This window comes from Erpetoichthys calabaricus, chromosome 5 (assembly GCF_900747795.2).
Source record: "Erpetoichthys calabaricus chromosome 5, fErpCal1.3, whole genome shotgun sequence".
Lineage (NCBI taxonomy): Eukaryota > Metazoa > Chordata > Cladistia > Polypteriformes > Polypteridae > Erpetoichthys > Erpetoichthys calabaricus.
This window is the reverse complement of record NC_041398.2, coordinates 1184859-1205992: the sequence shown is the minus strand read 5'-3', so window position 1 is coordinate 1205992 and position 21134 is coordinate 1184859. Positions and strand designations below refer to the sequence as shown.

At 41.7% G+C, this 21134-nt stretch overlaps 2 protein-coding genes and 2 long non-coding RNA genes across 4 annotated transcripts in view; 3 read left to right on the top strand and 1 right to left on the bottom strand.

The window, feature by feature from the left end:
• The window catches only part of LOC114651545 (gastrula zinc finger protein XlCGF57.1-like), a 458276-nt gene that overhangs the window by 1961 nt on the left and 435181 nt on the right, over positions 1-21134 (bottom strand). The gene's annotated exons all lie outside the window — the stretch shown is intronic.
• LOC127527841 (tripartite motif-containing protein 16-like) overlaps positions 1-21134 on the top strand; it is a 514766-nt gene that overhangs the window by 392730 nt on the left and 100902 nt on the right. The gene's annotated exons all lie outside the window — the stretch shown is intronic.
• LOC127527873 (uncharacterized) overlaps positions 1-21134 on the top strand; it is a 158698-nt gene that overhangs the window by 102733 nt on the left and 34831 nt on the right. The gene's annotated exons all lie outside the window — the stretch shown is intronic.
• LOC127527865 (uncharacterized) lies at positions 160-1050 on the top strand. Its single transcript, XR_007935026.1, has 3 exons — positions 160-253; positions 674-757; positions 926-1050. It is a non-coding gene; the product is annotated as an uncharacterized LOC127527865 (long non-coding RNA).

Here is a 21134-nt window from a genome sequence, read left to right as displayed (position 1 = left end):
TTTCTTTAATATGGATTTTGTTATGTCTGTAAAGACCTTTCTGGCTTGTATAACATTTGCCACATTCAGAACACACACAAGTTCATTTTTGCATTAGTGGGAGTTTGTGTGTTCACTTGAAAAGAGCTAATGTTAAAAAATCTATTTCCACATTTAGAACAGCAATATGGCTTCTCTCCAGTATCGATTCCTGTGTGCCTTTGAAAACTGCATTTGTCAGAAAATTGTTTGGCACATTCTGGACAAAAATGAGGTTTTTCTCCAGTGTGGATTCTTCTGTGCCTCTGAAGATGGCTTTTCCTTGAGAAGGACTTACCACACTCTGAACAGCAATGAGGTTTTACTCCAGTGTGGCTTCTTCTGTGGCTCTGAAGACTGTTTCTCATTGAGAATGACTTACCACATTCTGGACAACAATGTGGTTTTTCTCCTGTGTGGACTTTTCTGTGACCCTGAAGATCACTTCTCCTTAAGAACGACTTACCACATTCTGAACAGCAATGAGGTTTTTCTCCTGTGTGGATTTTTCTGTGCTCCTGAACATCGCTTCTCCTTAAGAATGACTTACCACATTCTGGACAGCAATGAGGTTTTTCTCCTGTGTGTATTCTTCTGTGCCTCTGAAGATAGCTTCTCCTTGAGAACAACTTACCACATTCTGGACAGCAATGAGGTTTTTCTCCTGTGTGGATTTTTCTGTGCCACTGAATTTCACTTCTCCTTGAGAACGACTTACCACATTCTGGACAGCAATGAGGTTTTTCTCCTGTGTGGATTTTTCTGTGCCCATGAAGTTCACTTCTCCTGGAGAATGACTTACCACATTCTAAACAGCAATGAGGTTTTTCTCCTGTGTGGATTATTCTGTGCTTTAGAAGATAGCTTCTCCTTGCAAACAACTTACCACATTCTGGACAGCAATGAGGTTTTTCTCCTGTGTGAATTTGTCTGTGCCTCTGAAGATAGCTTATACATGAGAACGAATTACCACATTCTGAACAGCAATGAGGTTTTTCTCCTGTGTGGAGTATTCTGTGCTTTTGAAGATAGCTTCTCCTTGCGAACAACTTACCACATTCTGAACAGCAATGAGGTTTTTCTCCTGTGTGGCTTCTTCTGTGGTTCTGAAGATAGCTTCTCCTTGAGAAAAACTTACCACATTCTGGACAGCAATGTGATTTTTCTCCTGTGTGGATTCTTTTGTGCCTCTGAAGATATCTTATCATTGAGAATCGTTTGCCACATTCTTTACAGCAGTGAGGTTTCTCCTCTCCAGAGTGAAGTTGTGTGTGTTTGTTAAGATTTTTAATCTTTGGGAAATGCTTGCCACTTTCATGACAACAATATGTTTTTTCTCCTGTGTGAATCTTCATATGCTTATTAAGATCACGTGTGTGTGTGAATTGTTTGCCACATTCCAAACATTTTTTTCCAGTGTAAATTTGGATTTCTTTCTCCACTTGCTGTTGATCAGTTTTGATGGCTTCTGTCTGTGTTACTCCAGTAGCAGGGAGAGAACTGCACTGCAAAAAGGCTGCTGTCAGGTTCTCTGATCCTCTTGCTGATTTCTTCATACCTTTCTCATTGGATTGAGGGAAGGGCTGACCAAATGAAGATGGAGAGGAGCAGCCATTCTTCTGAAAATCTGAAATAACATCAAACATTTTAAATATTTTTTTTTCCTGACATCTTTATCCAAGGCAACTTACAACATTTGAGACACAATTGGTTATTTAAGAGCCAATCATAGAAAGTAATGCTTTAAGTTTCAAGTTAAACTCATACTAATATTAATTCCTTTCATACTCATAGACAATGGTATAGTTTTTCCCCCTTCTAAGTTAGTATGAGATTAGAACTTTCTTGCTATAACTAAGATACAGTTTGTTAACTAAGTCAGTTGTTGTTTAGAACTGGTCCCAGTGCTCAGGGACTTAAAAACCCATATTCAACATACAAATGGGACAAGCATACAGTTTTCTGACCGTTTTTAAATGGTTCAGAAATGTTTAGAAGTGATTTTGTAAAGATTAGAAATTAAACAAGATTTATAAGCTTTGAACCAAACTTTTAAGAAGAAATTTTCTTTTTTTTTTGCTATATCAATTTTCTCTTTTTTGTGTGAACTGTTTTAGTTTGATTTTTTTACTAAAGCTTTTAAAAACGAAGATATTTTGTATGTGGAATCATTTTGGCGCGTCAGGCTTTTTCTGAATCCCTTTATGTATGTTAGAGCTGCCGAACATTGGGAAATTTGGGAAAAACACAACTAAACTTTTTTGTCAGAAAACTTGCCACCAGAGGGGTTGAACTTGAACTGGAAACTACCATCTGAGAACAGAATACAATACAATTTATTATTGTATAGCCCAAAATCACACAAGAAGTGCCGCAATGTTCTTTAACAGGCCCTGGCTGTTGACAGCCCCCCAGCCTTGACTCTCTAAGAAGACAAGGAAAAACTTCCAAAAAAAAAAAAACCTTGTAGAGAAAAATGGAAGAAACCTCGGGAAAGGCAGCTCAAAGAGAGACCCCTTTCCAGGTAGGCTGGGAGTGCAGTGGGTGTCAAACAGAAGACGCTTGTGCTCCTGAACTCGCCAACGAAAGATAAAGAAGTGAGCTACTGTGAGGTACTGTGCTCTTATCTTCTGTCTCTGCATGGTCATAAATGAAACCAAGGTTGCTGTACCTGAACTTGAGAATGTTTAAGAGACTGTAATTTTATGAAAGACATTGTGGATGATCGCTTGTGCGTTTGCCAGAGTCATGGAAGTCTCGCTGTAAAGAAGTAACCTGTTTTGCTGAAGTGTCCCAATTGTGACAAAGCAGTTTGTCTGGAAACACGCTGTCAAAAGAGACTCACACTTACTGTGAACATGGCGATGTCCAAGCTTAGTTCAAGTGAAGTTACTAGGAATAATCAGAGTACAGACTCAAAGCCAGAGAATGTGCTTGTGGATCTTACAGATCACTTAAAGAAAATCTCACTACATTCATAATGGCTAGCACGGTACAACACCCAAGTACTATAAGCTTAAGAATGAAATCAAATGCCTTAATAACATTCCGGAAAACCACAGTGAAGTAGCGCAGCTGTTTGAAATCTCTTGTAGAGATGCACAGTCAAGCTGACGAGCTGAATAAAAGAGTAACATCTATGCTAAGTAAAGAAACCGTAATTAACAAACAGAAAACAACATTCACAGAAAATTAAGAAATGAAAGCAATTTATTGTCACTACAGCAACATGGCTGAAAGATACAAAGAGCCTTTTAGCACACTCATCTGACGAGCAGTTAGTTAATCAATTCAGAGAGATGCAATTTCGAGAATGAGATTGAACAGAAACTAGAGTCCTGCAAGCTTCTCAGTTAAAGTGCGCTCTCGATAAGAAATGTGGCTTGTCTTCCCAGCAAAGGGCCTCGGCAACATCACTCCCAACAACAGTTGTAATTGAACAATCGACACTCGATTGCATCCTACAAAGGCTGAATGAACTTGAGTGCGACAGACAAGAACAATCTATAACAAATACAGGGGCCCATTTGCCGATTTACAGACACAATCTCATGGAGGTGCTCATACAAAATCAAGTCGAATGTCAGAAGGCAGTCACAGAAATGGCCCAGAAAAAGGGAAGCTCCAGTTCCTGTTCGTCCTGCGCCACATGGTGAAGTACCACATAGACAAGTCCCTTTATTCACAGGCGACCACTTGGCTTACGCAGACTTTATCACAGCCTTTGATTATGCTGTAGGTGAAGTGCTAGAAGACCCTCAAGATAAACGAGATTACTTGATTCAATACACAAGAGGTCCTGCTCAGGAAACGATTAAGGGTTGTGCACGATTGTCACCAAGTCACGGCTATGAAAAGGCCAGAAATCAACTTGAGTTACTATTGCAACCAAATATTTATAGTTGAAGGATACATGGATAAAGCATTGAAGTGGCCTCAAATAAAACAAAATGACTGAGCGGCTTTGAGAGACTATGCAACCTTTCTTGATAAGTGTACGGATGCAAGGAACCGAGATGAATTCAACAGCAATCAACATATCTGTACTGTTGTCACAAAGCTCCCACACTCCTTACAAGATAAGTGGCGAAATACAGCCTTTAAACTTGAAGGAAGAGAAGACAAAGAGGCAGATATTGACAATCTAACTATCTTTATACATTGACAGGCTAAGATGTTAATGCATTCTGTTTGTCCTTGTGCAATTACTGGGGCCGGTGAAGAGTGCGCACTGTACAGTATGTGGTTCATGTTAAGGTAAAATCAATTAAGAGCAAGAGGTATGTAGAAACATACGCCTTTATTGACCGTGGTAGTACAGTAACAATTTGTACTCAAAAGCTCCAGAGACAGCTACACCTTCAGGGGAGATGAACACAAGTATTCCTCCAAACTCTGAGTAACTATGATGATGATCCAAAAATGCTAACCCAATGCTCTGTCTTATCAGATTTGCAAGTCTGTGGTCTCAATGATGATGAATATATTGATTGGCCAAAGGTCTATACACAGGTCTTCATTCCAGTGAACAGAGAAAACACTCCATCTTAAGAGGATATCGAGAAGTGGGCTTATCTTATCCTCACAGGTGGCGCAGTGGTAGTGCTGCTGCTTTGCAGTAAGGAGACTGTGGAAGATTGTGGGTTCGCTTCCCAGTTCCTCCCTGTGTGGATAGCGCTTTGAGTACTGAGAAAAGCGCTATATAAATGTAATGAATTATTATTATTATTATTGTATTGAGTCTGAAGTTGATCTTTTAATAAGAATCAACAACCCAGAAATCTTCAAGCAATCGCGAATCATACCTACCCAAGAAGGTGGACCTTATGGTGTGAAGACTGCACTTGGATGGGTGGTCAGTGGGCCATACAAAGAGATAGATGACCTCACAAATCAAAGTGGTAAGCTGCCCAAACATTCAATCAATCAAATGTCAATAATAGAAATTGAAGATATGCTGCTGTAACAGTATAACACAGATTTTACAGTGTGCAGCTCTGAAATGTCACAGGAGGACATCAAGTTCATGCGCATAGCCTCAGAATCTACGAGACTGGTCGGTGGCCACTATTGCTTAAATTTGCCTTTGAATGATGAAACACTTAAAATGGCAAACAATCACTGAGCAGCGTGCTATTGGGCTTAAGAGAAAATGGAGCAAAAATTCAGGTGTCCATGAAGACTATAAAGCCTTCATGAAAGACATTATTGACAAGGGTTAAAGTACCCAAAGAAAGCCTGCATTGCAATGAAGGCAGGGTGTGGTACATCACACATCATGGTGTGTATCATCCATAGAAAAATAAGATTTGAGTGGTCTTTGGTCGCACAGCCGTCTACCAGGGGACTTCACTTAATGAACAATTATTGAAAGGTTCTGACCTAACACGCTCATTGGCGTCCTTACACGATTTAGAAATGAGCCAGTAGCACTAATGGCAGACATTAAGTTAATGTTCTACTATGTTGAAGTCCCAGATAGAGACACTGATCTCTTAAGCTTTTTATGGTGGTCTGAAGGTAACCTAAGCAAAGACGTGGAAGAATTCAAAATGACAGTACATCTTTTTGGTGCTACTTCTTCACCCAGTTGTGCTTCTTATGCTTAAGCTGAAGATGCCAGAGATACATTTCCTGAAGAAGATGTCAACACCATACTCAATAACTTCTATGTAGATGACTGCTTAAAGTCGGTGGCAACAGAAGAACAAGCAATAAAGCCGGCAAAGGACCTCCAAAGCTCTATGCCATAGAGGTGGATTTCATTTGACCAAGTGGGTGAGTAACAACAGAGCAGTTTTATTGTCTATTCCTGAAGAAGACAGAGCTCTTGAACACAAGGACTTAGACTTGAGCCACAGTCTCCTTCTCTGGGCGTCCAGTGATGCATAGAAACGGACAGTTTCAAATTTCAAATTAAGTTACAAAACAAGCTCACGACAAGGTGTGGTATTCTATCTGTTAGCTCAGTTTATGATCCACTTGGCTTTCTAGCACCCGCCTTACTGCCAGCAAAGCTTATTCTAAGAGACTTGAGCAAAGAGAAATGTAGGTGTGATGAAGAAGTCGAAGTCAAACACATTCAGAAATGGAAAAAATGGATAAATGAGTTGCAGTTACTAGCAGACTACAATGTGAACAGATGCGTCAAACCTGCATGGTTTGGAACCATAAATTCAGCACAAATGCACCATTTAGCAGATGCCAGTGAAGATGGATATGGCACTGTTACTTACCTTGTCTTAACCAACGAAGAAGGCAAAAAGCATTGTTCATTCCTGATGGGCAAGTCAAGAAGTCAAGAGTTGCACCATTGAAGCAGGTTACAATTCCAAGATTGGAGCTGACAGCAGCCGTTGTTGCCGTCAAAATTGACAAAATCCTAAAAGGTGAGCTTCAAATGCCCTTACAAGAATCAACATTTTGGACCGACAGCAGCACAGTACTAAAATACATTTCAGATGAAAGCACTCGATTCAAGACCTTTGTTGCCACTAGAATCACCGTGATCAGAGATCATTCACATCCTTCACAGTGGAGGTCACATCTGCCCTTAACCCAGCTGATCAAGCATCCAGAGGGCTAAGCATAGAAAACTTTCTCAAAAGCACCTCATGGTCAGAAGGTCCAAGTTTCTTAATGAAACGTGAACGTGAGTGGCCAAAAAGACCAGATCAACTGACCGATTCACTCTTTGAAGATGAGCCGGAAGTTAAAACTTGTGTAGTCAACATGACAAGAGTAGAGGAGGCGACTGAGCCCATCAACAAACTAATCACCTACTTTTCAGATTGGCATCACTTCAAGAAGGCAGTGGCTTGGCTCCTCAAGTTTAAAGACATACAGCTGCACTTAAAGAAAGAAAAACATTTCAACTAGAAGTCAGTCAATCTAAAAATAATTCAGAAGAACAACAAACGCCCATCATAGAGGACATGAAAAGGTATAAACGGACTTTAAACCAAGCCTGATTTCTACAGAGGACTTGGCTAAAGCTGAAACAGAACTTATCCGCCTCAGTCAACTGCAAGAATTTCCAGAAGAATTAAAGGCTTTAAAGAAAAAGGTTTGTGTTAAAAAGAAAAGCCAGCTCTTCAAACTTGACCCGATCTTACAAGATGGAGAACTGAGAGTTGGAGGAAGACTCAACAAAGCTGCAATGCCTGAAGAAGCTGAACATCCTGCAATTCTTCACAAACATTCACACATCACTTCTCTCATATCGCAGCACATTCACAAAGAAATCAGACATTGTGGGCACAACTATACACTCTCACAGTTACACCAGAAATACTGGATACCTCAAGCAAACTCAGCTATCAGAAAAATCATTTCAAAGTGAACAACATGCAGAAGATGCAATGCGAAAACAGGTGAGCAAAAAATGGCAGATTTGCCAGAAGACCGCCCAGTACCTGACCAACTACCATTCACCAATGTCGGAGTTGATTATTTTGGTCCCTTTCAAGTCAAAAGAGGATGAAGTCTGGTCAAGAGGTACGGAGTAATCTTCACTTGTCTGACAACCAGAGCTGCCCACATAGAGACTGCACTCAGCTCAGACTCTGATTCTTGTATCCAGGCCATTCGCCGATTCACGTGCAGAGGAGGACAAATTAAAATCATCTGCTCAGATAATGGAACAAACTTCATTGGAGCAGAAAGAGGGCAATGAGGAGCTATTAAAAATTTTGACCAAGAAAAAAATCAGCAATCCTATGATGAAGAAAGAAATCAAATAGATTTTCAATCCACCATCAGCCTCTCACCAAGGTGGAGTGTGTGAGAGACAAATCAGAAACATAAGAAAGATTCTAAACTCAACACTAAACCAACAAACACTCGATGATGAAAGTCTCCAAACAGTGACGTGTGAAGTAGAATCAATTATCAATAACAGACCTCTCACTAAGACATCAGATGACCCAAATGACTTGGAGCCGCTCACACCCAATCACTTGCTGTTACTGAAGACACAACCTGACATGCCTCCTGGGCTCTTCTCTACAAACGACCAGAACACTCAAAGACACTGGAAGCAAATTCAATACACGGCTGATTTGTTTTGGACAAGATGGTCTAAAGAGTATCTGCCAATACTTCAAGAACGTCAAAAATAGATAACAGCAAGAAGAAATTTTGAATCGGGAGACGTTGTTTTAATTGTAGATGATGTTGCACCCCACAATTCCTGGGTAATGGGCCAAGTCATCAAGACAATGGCAGATGCCAAAGGTGTAGTCAGAAAAGTTTGTAGGGCCCTATAATTTCTGTGATGCAGAAAACACGGAAGGAATCACGGAATTAACGCATTAAAATGGATTTTAGATCTAAAAATGGAAATGTGCAGAATTTAGAGACTGAAGGGGTGACTGTTACAAAACTTCCCAATAAATTAAAAGATTGAACAATCTGTACTTCTATCATTCAGATACTATTTTATAGTTTGTTGTTTTTCAAGCGAACGTAATTCTTTATAGAAATTCAGTCGCACCTCTGTCTGTATGTTTTCTCATTAAAAGCTTGTGAATTAGCTAGCTCCATGTGACAGATATGTCAAAGCCAGCAGAATCAGATATCAGAACTACGTCCAAAAAATTAAGAAACACTAACTTAACTGCAAGATTGAGGACAAAACAATATCCCAGCGACTTTTATGACTCTGGAAAATAATTTCTCTGTAAGTTTTGCCAGCATAACATAGACTGGACACAAAAAGATACTCGCAATGACCGCATCAAATCTGAAACCCACCTCAAGAACAAGGAAAAATTAAGATCAATAGGTGTTCACCTTCAGGTAACAAGAGAGAAAACAACAAAATCGTCAGACGCAAGACGGCAGTTTGTGGAGGACTTTGTGGCCATGTGAATCAGACGTACCGCTCGAAAAAAATGATGAAGATACGTCCTCTCTTTATTAAACATTGTAAACAGGGAGGCGCGCTGCCAGAAACAGAGCAGTCATCATCAAACTCATTGGCCGTGTCTTTGAACAACATATGGAGGACGTTCTTCGAAAGACTCGTGGCAAGAAGACTTATGTTGTAGTTGATGAAAGCATAGATAGCCGAGAGCACAGCGTTCTCAACATAGTGACAGGCGAGTGAATATTTGGCTGTATGGTGATTATTTTATGTATGCAGTTCCAACTGTATAGGATGTATTTACTGTAAATCATGTGACCAATTAAATGATATTTACCGGTATTAACAGTCTTTCCCATAGAAAACTTATTATTGAACGGCACTGGTTGTTAATGGGTTCTCTTTTATAAATTAATAACGATGTTTCTGATTTAATAAACGTTTCACCTTGTGATGACGAGGCACACAAGCTCCATATTTGACTCTTCCGTTATAAACTCGGCCCTACAAACTCGAGCAGAACAGCAGGCGTCCCTTCAGATGCAACGAGCCCTTAATAGCAGGTCTCTCTTTCTTTATTTCTATTTAATTCTCTGGTTTAGTGTCTTGCAGATTAGCTTGCTTTTGCATTTGCAGTAGATGAAGCTACAGATGTACAACTTTTTAAGCTCCAGATGTAATGATGCAGGTTTTTACTCTATAAACATTTAAGGTTTAAGAATCAGGTGGCGCAGTGGTAGTGCTGCTGCTTTGCAGTAAGGAGACTGTGGAAGATTGTGGGTTCGCTTCCCGGTTCCTCCCTGTGTGGATAGCGCTTTGAGTACTGAGAAAAGCGCTATATAAATGTAATGAATTATTATTTATTATTATGAGTAATAATTCACATAATTATAATTTCAGGTCCTGAAGAGCAGGACTTTGTGGCAGATGTTATCTTTCTGGAGGGCTGTAACTTCTCCACCTTTTCACAGGCAGCAGCACTTCAGTTCCTTCACAACAACCAGCTGAATCCTCCTGACATTTGAGCAGAGCTGACAGACAAGGCACCACACTGTCTGACAGCAGACCAGGACGTTTTCAAAAGGGTTACGCCTAACAGGGTGTCATGGCATCAGTTTGGTGGGAGAGACCTGGCAGCATTAGAAATACTGTAGTGAGGCTGCATCACTAGTGATGTGGTAAAGTCTGCCATCTTCAAGAAGCCTGCCAGGGACTCCCGAGGCAAGAAACACCAGGAATAGCTGCTTTGAATCAGTAGGTACCTCGCTGAACATATTCACCTCTACAAAGAGTTCTTTCTGGTCGAAAACACATCAGCTCAGGCTGTAACAAATATCCTAGACCCTCAAAGTGAAGTTCATCTCAGAAGGATGAATCAAACTAAATGGCTCTTACAGTTCTGGAGGACACTCGCTGTCCTACTGCAGTCTCAGCACACAACATCATGGAGGATCTGGGCTCCTACCTGAACTGAACTGATCAGTACGGCAGCACACGTCGTGGATGACAGGAGGACCAGAATGTCCTCAGAACATGCAGAGATGCTCTCGTTTTCATCTTGTTGTAGATAACGGCTACAAATATCTAATTGAACATTTTATTAGAAATGTGGAGTATGATTAAGACATGCCTTTTGTTTATTTCAACTTGTTTTTGTTCCTTTATGTGTGCATTATGGGTAAAAGTTCTTTGTGGATGCTGTATGTAATAGCAGTTCATTATGGAATGTGAAGTTTATGCATGGCTAAAAATACATTAATTTATGTATTTATTGAAAAAAAGAAAAAGAAAAAAACACAGTATTATTATTGATATCAGCAGATCCTAATGGAATGGAATGAGTGATCATTATCAGCTCTAAAAACTCCGATCAGAGCTTTCATACCCAATAATGTGTCTGAATTTTGTTTTTCTCTTCTTAATTGTAATGTATGTGATGATATTTACATCCTCTAGAACCTAATCTGGAGTAAAAATAAACATACAAATAGATCTCCTTGTGTTAGGGGGGCACAGTGTTTAGCACAGCTGCTTTATTGTTCAGGAGGCCTGTGGTCAAATCCTGCCCACAGTTCTACACAGGGGTTCTGAATGGCGTTTCTGGTTATTCTGTTTCTTCCCCTCATTCCCAGAAACATGCATGTGAAGTGGAGTGGTGACTCCAAATTGACTCAATGTGACTGTGGGAGACAGAAGGGCCCAAGATCATCTCCAAGTGAAGATTTCACACCACTGCCAACTTGTCCAGGCCATGCTGCCCCAGCACAAGATGCTGAGAGAAGACCCCGAGACCCACTGAATGTCATCATGGCTCGCACAGGTAGCTCTTGTCACTGTTAACGTCGAAGTGCGCGAGATGGCGCCGCAGATGGCAGCCTCGGTGCCTCGTTCCTTGGTGCTTTCTCTGTTTTTGTTTGTTTGTTCCGTGATAAGCTGTCCACCTCTGATCACATACAGCAGAGAGGAACTCTTACACATCGGTCAATTCGCTGGTGAAATTTTTTCACCGTCTTTCACTCAGACGGAATACTTTACAGAACTTTTAGTCGGAGGAGCAGCTGCCCTTTACGGAATTAGAAGGAGACGCCGACGAGGGAAGCGAGCCGGAGCGCTTGTTAAACTGCGCCACCGGGGATTTCGAACTGCGCTCCCTTCAATTCACCTGGCGAACGTCCGCTCTTTGGCCAACAAGATGGACGAACTGCTTCTGTTAAACAGAATAAACACGGACTTTTCCAGATCTGCTGTCCTGTGCTTCACTGAAACCTGGCTTGGTGAGCACATCCCCGATAGCGCATTATACCTGCCGAGCTTCCAACTTCTCCGTGCGGACCGCGTCATGGAGCTCTCGGGGAAAACGAAAGGAGGCGGAATCTGTTTCTACATAAACGAAGGTTGGTGTACAGATGTCACAGTACTAATCAAAACATGCAGCCCTCACTTAGAGTCTTTTTTCATTGACTGTAAACCGTTCTATTCACCGCGGGAGTTTTCCTCGTTTATTCTGGTTGGTGTTTACATCCCACCTCAGGCCTGTGTTAGTGAAGCATTACAACACCTGGCTGACCAGATAACTAACATGGAGCACAAACACCCGGACTCCCTGCTCATTGTTCTTGGTGATTTTAACAGAGCAAACCTCAGGCAAGAACTGCCAAAATTCAGTCAGCATATTAAGTGTCCTACCAGGGACAAAAACACACTGGACCACTGCTACACTACATTAAAGGATGCTTATCGCTCTGTCCCTCGTGCTGCCCTGGGACTCTCTGACCACTGTTTGGTTCATCTTCTCCCGACTTACAGGCAGAACTTAAGATCTGCAAAGCCTGTGGTGAAAACGGTGAAGAGATGGACCAACGAGGCAAAGCTGGAACTACAAGCCTGCTTTGACTGTACTGATTGGAGTGTTTTTGAGTCTGCAGCGACAGACCTGGATGAGCTTACTGACACTGTGACATCCTACGTCAGTTTTTGTGAGGATATGTGTGTGCCCATGAAAACTTTTCGCACATACAACAACAACAAACCCTGGTTTACTACAAAACTCAGGCAGCTTCGTAAGGCTAAGGAGAAGGCCTACAGAAGTGGGGACAGAATCCTGTATAATCAAGCCAGAAACACATTGACAAAGGAGATCAGAGTAGCAAAGAGGTGCTACACTGAAAAGCTGGAAAATAGGTTTACAGCCAACGACCCTGCATCAGTGTGGAGAGGTTTGAAAGACATCACCAACTACAGGAAACCATCCCCCCATACTGAAGAGAACCATCAACTAGCCAACGAGCTGAATTTGTTCTACTGCAGGTTTGATAATCCCTCTTTCACACCTCTCACCCACGCCAATCTAAATACAGTCCCAGCACTCACTACCAAGCCCCTGCCCCTCCCCACTGACACCATACCTGCACTCAGGATCTGTGAAGGGGACGTGAGTCAGCTCTTCAGGAGACAGAAGATCAGGAAGGCACCAGGTCCAGATGGTGTGTCACCCTCCTGTCTTAAAGTCTGTGCTGATCAGCTGGCCCCCATATTTACACAGATCTTCAACAGATCCCTGGAGCTATGTGAAGTTCCCTCCTGCCTTAAACGTTCCACAATTATCCCGGTTCCAAAGAAAACCTCCATTGCAGGGTTAAATGACTACAGGCCAGTCGCCCTGACGTCTGTGGTCATGAAATCCTTTGAAAGACTGGTGTTGACCTACCTGAAGGACATTACAGACCCCCTGCTTGACCCCCTACAGTTTGCTTACCGAGCAAACAGGTCAGTGGATGATGCAATCAACATGGGACTGCACTACATCCTGCAACATCTCGACTCTCCAGGGACATATGCTAGGATCCTGTTTGTGGACTTCAGCTCGGCGTTCAACACTATCATTCCAGAAGTCCTCCACACCAAACTCACTTGGCTCACTGTACCAGCTCCCATCTCCCAGTGGATCAAAAACTTCCTGACAGATAGGAAGCAGCAAGTGAGACTGGGAAAAATCACATCCAGCACACGAACAGTCAGCACTGGCGCCCCCCAGGGATGTGTCCTCTCTCCTCTGCTCTTCTCCCTCTACACAAATGACTGCACCTCAAGAGACCCGTCTGTTAAAATCCTGAAGTTCGCAGATGATATGACAGTCATTGGCCTCATCAAGGACAGTGATGAGTCTGTATACAGACGAGAGGTCGAACAGCTGGCCCTCTGGTGCGGTCAAAACAACCTGGAGCTGAACAAGCTTAAAACTGTGGAGATGACAGTGGACTTCAGGAGGAGCCCCCCAGTGCTGCCCCCTCTCACACTACTCAACAGCATTGTGTCCGCTGTGGAAAACTTTAGGTTTCTGGGATCCACAATTTCCCAGGACCTAAAGTGGGAACTAAACATAAACACAATTGTTAAAAAGGCCCAGCAGAGGTTGTACTTCCTGCGCCAGCTCAGAAAGTTCAACCTGCCTCAGGAGCTGCTCATCCAATTTTACTCTGCAGTAATCCAGTCTGTTCTCTGTTCATCTATCACAGTCTGGTTTGGCTCAGCCACAAAACAGGACAGGAACAGACTTCAACGGACAGTCAGGATTGCAGAAAAAATCATTGGTGTTGATCTGCCCTCCATTCAAGACTTATACAGATCTCGAGTCAGGAAACGGGCAGAAAACATCATTGCAGACCCATCACACCCTGGTTACAACCTTTTTCAACTTCTTCCCTCTGGTAGGCGCTACAGAGCACTGTACGCCAAAACTACCAGACATGTGAACAGTTTCTTTCCTCAGGCCATCACTCTCATGAACACTTAAGTCAATCTCACAGCATCAGGGACAATACTAGGTAAAACCGGAGTCCAATTCCTTGTATGTGTACATATACTTGGCCAATAAAGCTGATTCTGATTCTGATTCTGATTCTGATTACCATTAGAAAGATGAGGAACATATTAGGTGTGCAATGGCTTGATGAAATTCACTCTTATTTAGTGCATATGGGTGAGGATTTCATTCTTATTTCTTTTTGTGGCCATTTCTGCCTTAACTGCCACACAATTTAAAAAATATACACATCTTTAACAAAATATGACTTTTGATATATTCATTGAACTTAATGCGTTGGTGGCCTAACATACGTCAGATGCTGAACACTTTAGATTTTTCCTTATTCACCCAAGTTTTTCTAAACTATCATTTATTAGGTAACCTATTGTTTGTTATCATGTGCCCGAGCAGGTGGTCTTACCCAAGTTCAATTAACCGTGTTTTCAACTCTCATTTCAATCTTCTAAAAACATCAAAGCACCAACCATTAGAATTGATAAACACTCTCTTTCTTTTATATTTAATCACATCACTCACTTATTCCAACAGACTCTTCTCCTTCTCTCCCATTTCCCTCGGTGATTTTCTCTTCAGACTCCGATAACTCTGATTTCAGCTCTGAAAAATTCTCCTGTGTAGCCAGTTGTCCCGTATTAGAGGACCAGGGTTGTAAACTGGATGGAGATTCTTCACAGGCCTCTTGCTTGAAAATATCCTCAGTTTCATGCTTTTGAAGTTCAACACCAAGGGAGAAATCATTCAAATCCTCAGCTTTAATAGCAGCAGTCACCCCCTTGCACTCCTCCTCCTCTTTAAAAACTGAAATTCTTTCTTCGTGATCCTCCAGCTTCACACACACATCCTCTGGTGTGAGCCACTCACAGTCCTCTACTTTAATGTTCACCATTCCTTCTTCCACACCATCTTCTTTGGCAGAGGCCATGCTCTGTGGGAAACTCTTCTCTCTCTTTAAGTGTCTGCCCTTCTCCTCTCAGATTCACTTCTCACATGGACAGCCCTGAGCTGGAGGCCATTAGACACCTCAGTGTATGGACAAGTGAAATGGAAAAGCCCTGTGAAAAAAAAAATGTAGAATTAACTTCATAAAGTCAGTAAAAATAATGAGCACACTTCACAGCCACAATGCCCACCATGAGGTTTGAATCAAAAACACATTTTTCATGATTTCCTCCTCTTCCTCACAGTTTAAAATTACAAATAAAAAAATTCAGATGTGATCAAAGTGCACTGCAGACCTTCATTTAAGGGGATTTGCATACATTTTAGTGCCACCATGTAGATATGACAACACTTTATCTACACGGCACCATCATGTTTGGACACAGCAATGGCAGGTCTATTAAAGCCGTCATATTTAGAGCTTTGTTGGATATCCTTGCTGGACTTGAACTGCACATCAGGAGCTTCATTCTGTTAAGTTGTTATATTCTTTATCTTATATATGTCCTCCTATTTGTGGGATTACAGGACTGCATCTCGACTGGGAGTAGGACATTCAGGGTTTGAGGAGAGTGGGTTTGTAGGAGGTTACTCGTGATGGGTGTGTTTTATGGGAGAGAAGACTAAAAAGTGTGTGGCTAACATCAAAGGTGTTGTGTTGTTATTTATGTTTAACATTCGTAGTCGAGGATGGCTGCTAATTATAGAATCCTGCCTGCATGTGACACGAGAAAGGCATACGAGAGCTGAAATAATGAAGATTTAATATGAACACGGGTTACTGAGCTTAGAAATAAAAAAACACGCACTTGGGGTTGGACTGTCGCTTACAGGGACAGCATTGAGATGTCAATTTGAGCAGAAGACCTGAACAAAGATGAAGGTACCAAAATTCTGATAGAAAGGCTTGATGTTGTGTTTAAAGGAGATAAAGTATCATATCTATGAGGATATTCAGATTTTAGAGTTAAAAGGGTGAGTGCAGTTTCTATGGTGGATTAGATCATCGATTTGGAGTAGAGATACTCCTGATGGGTAATTCAACGTCAAATCATCACACTTTCGGACCTCACCATCACAGACTTTAACAAAACTAAATCTTCTGGAGATGTTCATGACATTATAAGGTAGCTTTATTTGAAAAATTGCCCAATTTTAAAATATAGGTTTTTTTTTTTTTACTATTCAAATTTTAACACTATAATCACTCATAACATGATCATTCTTTCACTTTGTGGATAGCATAGTATTTTCAAAAACAACAGAGATGGAAAAGAGCTTTAAAACGACATGAGAACCACTTCTGTTCATTTCTATTTAGGTAGAAATAGCCAGTCCAAGTCCTAATCCAGCACAGAGTTCAAACTTTGTGATCTTAACTCTCCTTATTATTGTTGATCCAAGACATGTGCAATTTCAGTTCCATGGGTCACTCAGATGACCAAATCAGCAGGCCAAGTCTCGTTAAAATCTGTGACGATGAGGTCCCTAAGTGTGATGATGTGACATGGAGTGACCTGCATGTGTAGATATAACATGGCTGTCCTGATGATGTGTGAGCTTTTAAGCTGCTGGACACGGCGTGTTTAGATACAAACCAAAGGCAGCTGGCATTAACAGCAGGGATGGCACTTACTTTTGCTTCAATTAAATTGGCGCTAATGAGAATTTTAGTAGTAAGTCAAGTCTGGTGACAATGGGCATTACTGTCACACATGAAACTGTGTATTTCACCAGTCAGAGACAACACAACAGGTGGCATTCCCAATGCAGCCAGAAGAAGTCGCCATTGCCATGCAATAATCTGTTAGACAAATATGGTAGGAGATCACAATGCATTATCGTCAGAGCACTGGGCTAAAGACTGAACAAAAATAAATGAACAGGTGATAATAACAGAGGAGACTGGAAAATAGAGGACTGTGAAGAATGAAACATGACGTCATTTACAAAGGAATCAAACTCAGACACATTTAGTATTTTGGTCGAATCTTTAGGATTAGCGGTAATTGACTCTACTGGCACACTCACAGTCTATGGAGAGAAATGCTTAGACAACGACATTAGTCAGCCTGACATGAATGAAGTCAAAAAGCTGAGGAACTCAAACATTTCAAACAGCAGAGCTTTCATATTTGGATGTGGCAAAGTTGTGCATTCCACCAATTCCTGTAAAGATTGGAGAGACACAATGTGGCACAGAAAGAGAAGTGGTGCCAGCTGAAATGCCAATGTGGTTCAGTAAAACATCCTTAAAAAGGGCAGGGACACTTTTAGATAATGACAATGACAAAGCAGTGATGTTTAATCAGCCAGTGACTCTTGAATTAACCAGCTCTGCTCATTACTGTGTGAACATCTCAGATAAAGAAATAAAAACAATGAGCATTGTGAACGTGAGATTCTAAGAGTCTCAGAAAACAGGAGTGCAGGAGAGAAGTAAAAGGCTTTGTTAAACCTTCACCTCCAATGTGGACCTCATTCACTGGACCGATTACACAAACTGATTCACTGCACAAGAATCAAACAGGCAGAGTGGGCTTCCTAACTTAAATAAATTGTTGAGAATTGTGAGACTCTCCTGAAATACAGCAAACCCAAACTCAGAGCAGCTGTTGGTTTGTCGCTAGCCTATGAATACAATGAAACCGCGGCTATAGACTGACATGAACGTCAAACAGGAGTACAGGGTCTTCACATCATTGACACATTCACACGTTTCACTGCAGGAAGTGTTGTAAAGACAAAGAGACCATCAGAAATTGTGACACAATTCATTCATTCGTTCTCAGATAAGAGTACATGGAGCTGCTCAGAAACTACTTAGTGATAATGGTGGGGAATCAGAGAGATGGCAGAGAATTTTAACATTGAAACAAAGACCACCACTGCATACAGTCCCTGGGGTAATGGACTACCTGAGAGACACAATCAGACACTCAGAAATTATACAGAAAGTGATAAAGAATACTGGATGTGACTGTTAGTGCCAGATTAGCGCCACAGGGCACTAATGGTAAAGAATACTATACACAATATTTATGGGTACAGCTCATATCAGCCGGTGTTTGGCTGAAATCCAAATCTTCCTCGTGTTCTCGTGGACAGACCACCCGCCCTAGAAGGCACCACTAGGAGTGTGTCAGTGGAGCACATATTCCAGTGCTGCACACTCCAAGAAGAGCATTTACTGAAGCCGAGTGTTCAGACTGAATACAGAGAGCACTCCAGAGACAGGTGAATTCTGAAAATGATAAATCTGAGACAAAGTGGACGACAAAAGAGTGGACCATGAAGAATGGAAGGGACCTGCAGATGTCATGGGAGAGGATGGAGTTGTGAAATGTGTCAGACGTGGAGGTGCTCTTGGAAGGGCCCACCATTCCAGACTACGTAAAGTCAATGGTAAAGGTGACAATCGACATAACACCAGCAGTGAGAGAGATGAAGAGAGAGATTTATCTAACACTACATCAGATAATGAAGACACTGGAGATGAGAAGGCGACTCTAAACTCTTCAGTCCCAGTAGAATATGTTGATGTTGAAATTGAGCAAACTCACGGGTTAAGACGGAGTCATTATGTTTGTCTAAAAAGGGGCAAACTGTGAGATATGTGGACGGAGATGGTGGCCTACAGATAAAGTATTAGATTGGGCTGGCAAAGCAGAACTTGGTATAATTTAGAGTTTACTGATCCTGACAGCATTGCTGACACAGAAGGGTCTGTTGACACATCAAGTGTGGATAATCTGCAAGGTGAACCAGAAACTAATGAACTGCAGCTATGGGACTTGTGTGTGGAAATCACAGAGATATCAGCTGAGTCAGCAAAGCAGGAAGAGATAAGCAGCTGGAAAAAGAAATGGAGCATCTGAGGAGGTGGAAAACCACAAGATGGATATGCCCTTTAAAAAGAGAGTTCAGCAGGAATCGTACCTAAAGACCACCTAGTGGCACGAGGGTCTGAAGGGCAAGATAGGAGTGGGCTCAACAGGGATTCACCAACATGGGCATCAGAATCTGCTCACCAAGGTCTCTGAGGTGGCACTGCCACTTTAAACAATGAGGACAGACAGTTGAGCTCCAGCCCATAATAGTCAAGTCGCGGCTCTGCAGCTTTCACATTTTTATGGCTTCATCTGGTTGGAGGCAAACAGCCCTGATGGGCTCACCACTACCCTGGCTTGAGTCCTGTTCTTCATTTAACATGGCCATCTCTAGTAAGCTAAAGAATAAAAGTACATAGAAATACTGAAAGTAGTTGGAAAGGATAAAAGACATTAAAAAAATCAGTACCATTTCAAGTATTACAAACTAAAAAGATTACAATATGCAAGCTTTCGAGCCTGAAGAAGGGGCCTGAGTTGCCTCGAAAGCTTGCATATTGTAATCTTTTTAGTTAGCCAATAAAAGGTGTCATTTTGCTTGGCTTTTCTCTACATTCATAATGGGTAACACGGTACAACACCCTAGTACTACAAATATTGCAAAGAAAATAAAAATAAAATAAACTGAAATGCCATGTCAGCTGTAGATTTTACTGTATCCCTCCGGCAGCACTAGCTTGTGTAATGTTTGTAGTTTCTATTTCCCATTAAACAAATTAAAGTCTCCCTGTTACAGTGAAACCGCACGAGCATCTTCACTCATAAGAAAACCCCAAAATAAATCATTAAAATTATTTTTATAGGTCTCAGTATGAAACAGACTGATGGAAATGAAACCTGAACGCGCCCTGTAAAGTTACATCGTTCGCCGCCACTTTAACAAAGTTTGACGATGACGGCTTTAGAGGAAAAAGGAAAAAAACACAAAGAACACGCAGAGCTCGAGAAAAATCAGAAATGAACGACGGGGCCGTGCGGGAGCGAGCGGCTGAACAAGCGCGTGCCCGACGGACAGCACAGTTCGGAGCATGCGCGAAATCAAAAGGCGAAGCTGCACGGAAAAGTGCACGAGCGCGAAAAGAGCAGAAGCAATCCCGTGTTAACGCGCCTCCGGAAAATAAATTGACGTAGCACCAACTAAAAGTGCGCGACCCCCGTCATCCACAATAAACTCTTGAAGGTGCGATTTGCTGTGCCGCCTCCTCCACGTAGCGCTCAAACCCTGACACTGGGCTTTGTGGCTAGGGATCTGCACTGACAATCGGAAGGTTGCCAGTTGGAACCCCGTAAACGCCAATAGGGACTCTGCTCTGTTGGGCAGTTAAGCATGGCCCTTAATCTGCAATTGCTGAGCGCTTTGAGTAGTGAGAAAACCGCTATATAAATGCAAAGAGTTATTATTAAAGAATTACACTTAAAAGCGATACACGCGGCGTCAGGCACCTCCTTAAAGTTAAAGCCGCTCATCATGTCGCGATCTTCCTCACTACTGGCATTCCCACCCGTACGCGATCGCCACGTTCGACTTTGTCTCACCTTCCGCACCTTTGCTTGATCTTATAGCCGTGAAGAACTTTGAGCACGAGGGTCTCATAAGAGCAAACTAGTGATGGACTGCTGGACACTGACTTGACGATCTTTCGTAGCGCCGTTATGCTGCTTGTTTGAAATGCGCCCGTCACGTGATTTTGAGGCACGCTAGCGTCATGACGTCATTGATGTCCGCGTCATAGACATATATAGATAGACGCCGCATTCACTCTGTTGCCCAGTCGACAGGATACGTCAGCGTGTCCGCCATATTGCGAGTGTCAAAAGTGCCATTTAAACTAATACAGGTAGACGTTTTCTGATGAAAAAACAATAACGTTTAAAACAGTATCGTTTACATACAACAGATTTTGGCGAATCGTTTACATGCAATTATTTATATCCATTTATACACTAATAATTGAAATTATTTAACAATAATAATAATTATTATTATTATTATTAATATTAATAATAATAAATAATTCCTCCCATATAAGTAACATTTCTCGGACTGCCTTCTTCCATCTCTGAAACATTTCTAGACTATATCCTATAAATTGGC